Below are 7,500 nucleotides of genomic sequence, written 5' to 3' on the forward strand. Positions count from 1 at the left end.
GCTTGTTGCTGGTCGTTGGTGCCTGTGTTCGGGGCTTGTTGCTGGTCGTTGGTGCCTGTGTTCGGGGCTTGTTGCTGGTCGTTGGTGCCTGTGTTCGGGGCTTGTTGCTGGCCGTTGGGGCCTGTGTTCGGGGCTTGTTGCTGGCCGTTGGTGCCTGTGTTCGGGGCTTGTTGCTGGTCGTTGGTGCCTGTGTTCGGGGCTTGTTGCTGGTCGTTGGTGCCTGTGTTCGGGGCTTGTTGCTGGTCGTTGGTGCCTGTGTTCGGGGCTTGTTGCTGGTCGTTGGTGCCTGTGTTCGGGGCTTGTTGCTGGTCGTTGGTGCCTGTGTTCGGGGCTTGTTGCTGGTCGTTGGTGCCTGTGTTCGGGGCTTGTTGCTGGCCGTTGGGGCCTGTGTTCGGGGCTTGTTGCTGGCCGTTGGTGCCTGTGTTCGGGGCTTGTTGCTGGTCGTTGGTGCCTGTGTTCGGGGCTTGTTGCTGGCCGTTGGGGCCTGTGTTCGGGGCTTGTTGCTGGCCGTTGGTGCCTGTGTTCGGGGCTTGTTGCTGGTCGTTGGTGCCTGTGTTCGGGGCTTGTTGCTGGTCGTTGGTGCCTGTGTTCGGGGCTTGTTGCTGGTCGTTGGTGCCTGTGTTCGGGGCTTGTTGCTGGTCGTTGGTGCCTGTGTTCGGGGCTTGTTGCTGGTCGTTGGTGCCTGTGTTCGGGGCTTGTTGCTGGTCGTTGGTGCCTGTGTTCGGGGCTTGTTGCTGGTCGTTGGTGCCTGTGTTCGGGGCTTGTTGCTGGTTGTTGGCGGGGCTCCATGATGGCGGGTGACCAGGGGCGACTGGCGGGTGACCAGGGGTCAAAATCGGCTGGCGGGTGCCCAGGGGTTGACATTGGATGGCGGGTGACCAGGGGTCAAAATCGGCTGGCGGGTGCCCAGGGGTTGACATTGGATGGAGGGTGCCCAGGGGTCAAAATCGACTGGCGGGTGCCCAGGGGTTGACATTGAATGGCGGGTAACCAGGGGTCGAAATCGACTGGCGGGTGCCCAGGGGTTGACATTGGATGGCGGGTGCCCAGGGGTCGAAATCGACTGGCGGGTGCCCAGGGGTTGACATTGGATGGCGGGTGCCCAGGGGTCGAAATCGACTGGCGGGTGCCCAGGGGTTGACATTGGATGGCGGGTGCCCAGGGGTCGAAATCGACTGGCGGGTGCCCAGGGGTTGACATTGGATGGCGGGTGCCCAGGGGTCGAAATCGACTGGCGGGTGCCCAGGGGTTGACATTGGATGGCGGGTGCCCAGGGGTCGAAATCGACTGGCGGGTGCCCAGGGGTTGACATTGGATGGCGGGTGCCCAGGGGTCAAAATCGACTGGCGGGTGCCCAGGGGTTGAAATTGACCAGGGGGAGAGCGCCTGCCATAGCCGAAATAGGAGCGCTATGGGCGGCCTGCCTCAGCAGATTTGGCCCCCCAAATCCTGGTTCTCAAAAATTTTCAAAGTCAACTTTTTTCAAAATATTTTCAGAGTGCCACTTCCCAGGGGGATTCTCGCCTGCCATAGCCGAAATAGGAGCGCCATGGGCGGCCTGCCTCAGCACATTTGGCCCCCCAAATCCTGGTTCTCAAAAATTTTCAAAGTCAACTTTTTTCAAAATATTTTCAGAGTGCCACTTCCCAGGGGGATTCTCGCCTGCCATAGCCAAAATAGGAGCGCCATGGGCGGCCTCAGTGAGCACATTTGGCCCCCCCATCCTGGAGCGCCATGGACCAGGGGGAGAGCGCCTCTCTTTGGGGCTTGTTGCTGGCTGTTGGCGGGGCTCCATGGACCAGGGGGAGAGCGCCATGGACCAGGGGGAGAGCGCCTCTCTTCGGGGCTTGATGCCTGTTGGCGGGGCTCCATGGACCAGGGGGAGAGCGCCTCTCTGTGGGGCTTGTTGCTGGCTATTGGCGGGGCTCCATGGACCAGGGGGAGAGCGCCTCTCTTTGGGGCTTGTTGCTGGCTGTTGGCGGGGCTCCATGGACCAGGGGGAGAGCGCCATGGACCAGGGGGAGAGCACCTGCCATAGCCGAAATAAGAGCACTATAGGCGGCCGCCCTCAGCACATTTGGCCCCCCAAATCCTGGTTCTCAAAAATTTTCAAAGTCAACTTTTTTCAAAATATTTTCAGAGTGCCACTTCCCAGGGGGATTCTCGCCTGCCATAGCCGAAATAGGAGCGCCATGGGCGGCCTCAGTGAGCACATTTGGCCCCCCCATCCTGGAGCGCCATGGACCAGGGGGAGAGCGCCTCTCTTTGGGGCTTGTTGCTGGCTGTTGGCGGGGCTCCATGGACCAGGGGGAGAGCGCCATGGACCAGGGGGAGAGCGCCTCTCTTCGGGGCTTGATGCCTGTTGGCGGGGCTCCATGGACCAGGGGGAGAGCGCCTCTCTTTGGGGCTTGTTGCTGGCTATTGGCGGGGCTCCATGGACCAGGGGGAGAGCGCCTCTCTTTGGGGCTTGTTGCTGGCTGTTGGCGGGGCTCCATGGACCAGGGGGAGAGCGCCATGGACCAGGGGGAGAGCACCTGCCATAGCCGAAATAAGAGCACTATAGGCGGCCGCCCTCAGCACATTTGGCCCCCCAATCCTGGTTCTCAAATTTTTTCAAAGTCAACTTTTTTCGAAATATTTTCAGAGTGCCACCTCCAGCGGGGGCTCTCGCCTGCCATAGCCGAAATAAGAGCACTATGGGCGGCCGCCCTCAGCACATTTGGCCCCCCCATCCTGGAGCGCCATGGACCAGGAGGAGAGCGCCTCTCTTCGGGGCTTGATGCCTGTTGGCGGGGCTCCATGGACCAGGGGGAGAGCGCCTCTCTTTGGGGCTTGTTGCTGGCTGTTGGCGTGGCTCCATGGACCAGGGGGAGAGCGCCATGGACCAGGGGGAGAGCACCTGCCATAGCCGAAATAAGAGCACTTTAGGCGGCCGCCCTCAGCACATTTGGCCCCCCCATCCTGGAGCGCCATGGACCAGGAGGAGAGCGCCTCTCTTCGGGGCTTGATGCCTGTTGGCGGGGCTCCATGGACCAGGGGGAGAGCGCCTCTCTTTGGGGCTTGTTGCTGGCTGTTGGCGTGGCTCCATGGACCAGGGGGAGAGCGCCATGGACCAGGGGGAGAGCACCTGCCATAGCCGAAATAAGAGCACTATAGGCGGCCGCCCTCAGCACATTTGGCCCCCCCATCCTGGAGCGCCATGGACCAAGGGGAGAGCGCCTCTCTTCGGGGCTTGATGCCTGTTGGCGGGGCTCCATGGACCAGGGGGAGAGCGCCTCTCTTTGGGGCTTGTTGCTGGCTGTTGGCGTGGCTCCATGGACCAGGGGGAGAGCGCCATGGACCAGGGGGAGAGCACCTGCCATAGCCGAAATAAGAGCACTATAGGCGGCCGCCCTCAGCACATTTGGCCCCCCCATCCTGGAGCGCCATGGACCAGGGGGAGAGCGCCTCTCTTCGGGGCTTGATGCCTGTTGGCGGGGCTCCATGGACCAGGGGGAGAGCGCCTCTCTTTGGGGCTTGTTGCTGGCTGTTGGCGTGGCTCCATGGACCAGGGGGAGAGCGCCATGGACCAGGGGGAGAGCACCTGCCATAGCCGAAATAAGAGCACTATAGGCGGCCGCCCTCAGCACATTTGGCCCCCCCATCCTGGAGCGCCATGGACCAAGGGGAGAGCGCCTCTCTTCGGGGCTTGATGCCTGTTGGCGGGGCTCCATGGACCAGGGGGAGAGCGCCTCTCTTTGGGGCTTGTTGCTGGCTGTTGGCGTGGCTCCATGGACCAGGGGGAGAGCGCCATGGACCAGGGGGAGAGCACCTGCCATAGCCGAAATAAGAGCACTATAGGCGGCCGCCCTCAGCACATTTGGCCCCCCCATCCTGGAGCGCCATGGACAAGGGGGAGAGCGCCTCTCTTCGGGGCTTGATGCCTGTTGGCGGGGCTCCATGGACCAGGGGGAGAGCGCCTCTCTTTGGGGCTTGTTGCTGGCTGTTGGCGTGGCTCCATGGACCAGGGGGAGAGCGCCATGGACCAGGGGGAGAGCACCTGCCATAGCCGAAATAAGAGCACTATAGGCGGCCGCCCTCAGCACATTTGGCCCCCCCATCCTGGAGCGCCATGGACAAGGGGGAGAGCGCCTCTCTTCGGGGCTTGTTGCTGGCTGTTGGCGGGGCTCCATGTACCAGGGGGAGAGCGCCATGGACCAGGGGGAGAGTGCCTCTCTTCGGGGCTTGATGCCTGTTGGCGGGGCTCCATGGACCAGGGAGAGAGCGCCTCTCTTTGGGGCTTGTTGCTGGCTGTTGGCGGGGCTCCATGGACCAGGGGGAAAGCGCCATGGACCAGGGGGAGAGCGCCTGCCATAGCCGAAATAGGAGCACTATAGGCGGCCGCCCTCAGCACATTTGGCCTGTCGCCGCTGTCCGCTGGCCGCTGTCCGCTGGCCGCTGTCCGCTGGCCGCTGTCCGCTTTCCCCTTTACTTTCAGCACTTTCAGCACTTTCAGCACTTTCAGCACTTCCAGCACTTCCAGCACTTCCAGCACTTCCAGCTCTTCCCCCTCTTTCCCTTCTTCCAACTGCGGGCGCGCCGGGCGCACAGGGGCTCGTGCGGAGGGGTGTGTGTGCGTGCATGTGCCGAACAAGGAGGAGAGCGCCTCACTTCGGGGCTTGTCGCTGGCCGTCGGCGGGGCTCCAAGGACCAGGGGGAGAGCGCCTCTCTTTGGGGGCTTGATGCTGGCTGTTGGCGCGTGTCTTCGGGGCTCCACGGACCAGTGGGAGAGCGCCTGTCTTCGGGGCTTGATGCTGGCCGTTTGCGGGACTCCATGGACCAGGGGGAGAGCGCCATGGACCAGGGGGAGAGCGTCTCTCTTCAGGGATTGACCAGGGCTCCAATCTTCCCATTGAAATGAATGGCGGGTGACCAGGCGTCCAAATCCCCCATTGAAATGAAGGCCGGATGCCCAGGGCTCCAATCTCCCCATTGAAATGAATGGCGGGTGACCGGGCGTCCAAATCCCCCATTGAAATGAAGGCCGGGTGCCCAGGGCTCCAATCTCCCCATTGAAATGAATGGCGGGTGACCGGGCGTCCAAATCCCCCATTGAAATGAAGGCCGGGTGCCAAGGGCTCCAATCTCCCCATTGAAATGAATGCCGGGTGACCGGGCGTCCAAATCCCCCATTGAAATGAAGGCCGGGTGCCCAGGGCTCCAATCTCCCCATTGAAATGAATGGCGGGTGACCGGGCGTCCAAATCCCCCATTGAAATGAAGGCCGGGTGCCCAGGGCTCCAATCTCCCCAGTGAAATGAATGGCGGGTGACCAGGCGTCCAAATCCCCCATTGAAATGAAGGCCGGGTGCCCAGGGCTCCAATCTCCCCATTGAAATGAATGGCGGGTGACCAGGCGTCCAAATCCCCCATTGAAATGAAGGCCGGGTGCCCAGGGCTCCAATCTCCCCAGTGAAATGAATGGCGGGTGACCAGGCGTCCAAATCCCCCATTGAAATGAAGGCCGGGTGCCCAGGGCTCCAATCTCCCCAGTGAAATGAATGGCGGGTGACCAGGCGTCCAAATCCCCCATTGAAATGAAGGCCGGGTGCCCAGGGCTCCAATCTCCCCATTGAAATGAATGGCGGGTGACCAGGCGTCCAAATCCCCCATTGAAATGAAGGCCGGGTGCCCAGGGCTCCAATCTCCCCATTGAAATGAATGGCGGGTGACCAGGCGTCCAAATCCCCCATTGAAATGAAGGCCGGGTGACCAGGCGTCCAAATCCCCCATTGAAATGAAGGCCGGGTGCCCAGGGCTCCAATCTCCCCATTGAAATGAATGGCGGGTGACCAGACGTCCAAATCCCCCATTGAAATGAAGGCCGGATGCCCAGGGCTCCAATCTCCCCATTGAAATGAATGCCGGGTGACCAGGCGTCCATATCCCCCCCCCCCCATTGAAATGAATGACGGGTGACCAGGCAGGCGAGAGCCCCCGCTGCAGAGGCTCCAGAGGTGGCACTCTGAAAATATTTCAAAAAAAGTTGACTTTGAAATTTTTTGGAGAACCAGGATTTGGGGGGGGCAAATGTGCTGAGGCAGGCCGCCCATAGTGCTCCTATTTCGGCCTGGGCGCGCCAGAGCACCCCCCTGGAAGTGGCACTCTGAAAATAATTAAAAAAAAATGACTTTGAAAATTTTTGAGAACCAGGATTTGGGGGGGGCAAATGTGCTGAGGCAGGCCGCCCATAGTGCTCCTATTTCGGCCTGGGCGCGCCAGAGCACCCCCCTGGAAGTGGCACTCTGAAAATAATTAAAAAAAAATGACTTTGAAAATTTTTTGAGAACCAGGATTTGGGGGGGGCAAATGTGCTGAGGCAGGCCGCCCATAGTGCTCCTATTTCGGCCTGGGCGCGCCAGAGCACCCCCCTGGAAGTGGCACTCTGAAAATAATTCGAAAAAAGATGACTTTGAAAATTTTTGAGAACCAGGATTTGGGGGGGCAAATCTGCTCAGGCAGGCCGCCCATAGTGCTCCTATTTCGGCCTGGGCGAGCCAGAGCCCCCCCTGGAAGTGCCCCATTCATTTTCAATGGCCGGGGTGACCAGGCGTCGAAAAATGCCATAGGAAATGAATGGGGCCCATTCATTTTCAATGGCCGGGTGACCAGGGGGCCAGTACCACCTGCCGCCATTAGGGGCGCTGTAGATAGGGGACCTCGTCCCCCCATTCGAGAGGTTTGCCCCCAAACCTCAAAATGTATGGGGTACAATATCAGGAGCGAGCTTTTTTAAGACGAAAAATTTTCAGAGTCAACTTTCTTCGAAATATTTTCAGAGTGCCACTTCCCAGGGGGGATTCTCGCTTGCCAAGGCCGAGATAAGGAGCACTATGGGCGGCCTGCCTCAACACATTTGGCCCCCCCCAAATCCTGGTTCTCAAAAATTTTCAAAGTCAACTTTTTTCGAAATATTTCAGAGTGCCACTTCCCAGGGGGATTCTCGCTTGCCAAGGCCGAGATAAGAGCACTATGGGCGGCCTGCCTCAGGCACATTTGGCCCCCCCAAATCCTGGTTCTCAAAAATTTTCAAAGTCTGCTTTTTTCGAAATATTTTCAGAGTGCCACTTCCCAGGGGGATTCTCGCTTGCCAAGGCCCGAGATAAGAGCACTATGGGCGGGCCTGCCTCAGTACATTTGGCCCCCCCAAATCCTGGTTCTCAAAAATTTTCAAAGTCTGCTCTTTTCGAAATATTTTCAGAGTGCCACTTCCCAGGGGGATTCTCGCTTGCCAAGGCCGAGATAAGAGCACTATGGGCGGCCTGCCTCAGCACATTTGGCCCCCCCCAAAATCCTGGTTCTCAAAAATTTTCAAAGTCTGCTCTTTTCGAAATATTTTCAGAGTGCCACTTCCCCAGGGGGATTCTCGCTTGCCATGGCCGAGATAAGAGCACTATGGGCGGCCTGCCCTCAGCACATTTAACCCCCCCCCAAAATGCGCCCACCCACCTTCTCCCACGT

This window comes from Vanacampus margaritifer, unplaced genomic scaffold (assembly GCF_051991255.1).
Source record: "Vanacampus margaritifer isolate UIUO_Vmar unplaced genomic scaffold, RoL_Vmar_1.0 HiC_scaffold_77, whole genome shotgun sequence".
NCBI classification, from domain to species: Eukaryota; Metazoa; Chordata; class Actinopteri; order Syngnathiformes; family Syngnathidae; genus Vanacampus; species Vanacampus margaritifer.